Below are 2,218 nucleotides of genomic sequence, written 5' to 3' on the forward strand. Positions count from 1 at the left end.
TGAATGATGAAGTCAGCTGAGGCCTAATCCTCTTGCCAGAGTGGCCTTTGACATCACAGCTCCCCTCCATACAGCTAATGGACATGGGGGCCACATGCATGCATGTGGGGGGGGGGGGGGGGGCGATGGGGCAGCATCGGTAGTTAGATGCTAATAAATGATGTCTATTGGCATACCCACACATCAACTATGCATGCAAATGAGAACACGTGTGTCCACTCACTCATGCAGTCAGACATAAACATACTAACACACATATATGCACAAGAGCACGCACGGACACATATACACGCACAAACACACACACGTGTCGGCTCATAAAATTAGGTTCCAGATAACCACAGAGCCTGAGGACCTTAAACACACACACACACACACACACACACACACACACACACACACACACACACACACACACACACACACACACACACACACAGACACACACACACACACACACACACACACACACACACACACACACACACACACACACACACACACGGGACAATACATAGAGGACAAAGTAAACAGCTGTCCAAGCCACCCAGGACCGCATAGTTACTTATACAGGCAATCATGCATGTTGCCTCACAAAATATGTCTCCAGGTAGCCACGCGCACACACACACACACACACACACACACACACACACACACACACACACACACACACACACACACACACACACACACACACACACACACACACACACACACACACACACACACACACACACACACACACACACACAACAATACAGGACAAACTAAACAGCTGTCCAAGCCTCACAGGACCGCATAGTCACTCACACAGAAAGAAAGTGCTCAGGTGCAAATTCACCATCTCTCTAGATATGGATGTAAACATGTTTGTTCAGAAAAATGCACATCCTTAAACACAAACACACTAACATATGTAGAGTAAAGACACAGAGGTGTGCAAGGATGGACACACATACACACACGCGCATGCACACGCACACGCTCGCACACACACACACACACACATACACACACACAAATATCATCTGACCTACATTGCCACATGTTATGAGACTCTAACCTTAGGCTGGTTAGTAACCTGAAATGAATAACAATTGCTGGCCTACTGACAGGAAAGTCATAAAAAAAGACGAGGCGAATATTCACTGGTATGCACAAGCATTTGCAATTACACAAAACTGCAAACAAGCTGATAAGTACGCACATGTAAATACATGCAGGAGTACAGTATTTGAACAAATTACCGCACTGTAATGAAGGAATGAATGTATGAATGAACAAACAAGCGAAAAAATGAATAAAAGAACTGAATGACTGAGTGAATACAATAAAGAATTAGGAATGAATGAGTGAATGACAAAATACATATGGTTACCCACCACCTCACATTGGAATGGAGGGCCCCAGTCAGATAACATCCATGCCCACCACCTCACATAATGGATGAATGCTCAGTCCTGGCCCCAAGTCCAGCCCTAGCCCCCCACACCTCCACCCCCAACACTCATGTGTCCTGCCTCCCTCCATCAGCAGCGTAGAACAATGAGGATAAACGAATATATGAACAAACGAAGAAGAAAAAGAACAACTAAAAGAACTGAATGAGTGAATGAAATAAAGAATTGGGAATGAACGAATGAATGCATGAATGAATGAATGAATGAATGAATGAATGAATGAATGACAACACCCATAACCACCACCTCACATTCGGATGGAGGGCCCAGCCCCAGCCCCCCATCTCTGTTTCCTGCATCCCTCTGTCAGCAGTGGTGGGCAATAAAAGGACCTGTCAATTATTAGGGCTGCTGTGCTTTATGGCAGCACGAAACAGCAGTGGTCCCCAAGGAGCACCTGGCTATGGTGTGTACCTGACACATCATTAAAGGCACAACACATGAATGCAGGCTGTATTAGAGGGGGAGGGGGAGGGGAAATGAGAGAGAGACACAGAGAGAGAGAGAGAGAGAGAGAGAGAGAGAGAGAGAGAGAGAGAGAGAGAGAGAGAGAGAGACAGAGAGAAAGAGAAAGAGAAAGAATGATGTAGGGGGTTGTGAATGATCAGTGCAGAGGGGGAACGAGAGAGAGAGAGAGAGAGAGAGAGAGAGAGAGAGAGAGAGAGAGAGAGAGCAGGAGGTGTGAATGATGCGTGGGGAGGGGGAACAAGAGATGCAGGGGGGGTGTAGATGATGTGGTTGCCAAGGAAACGGCT

Source organism: Engraulis encrasicolus, chromosome 2 (assembly GCF_034702125.1).
Source record: "Engraulis encrasicolus isolate BLACKSEA-1 chromosome 2, IST_EnEncr_1.0, whole genome shotgun sequence".
NCBI classification, from domain to species: domain Eukaryota; kingdom Metazoa; phylum Chordata; class Actinopteri; order Clupeiformes; family Engraulidae; genus Engraulis; species Engraulis encrasicolus.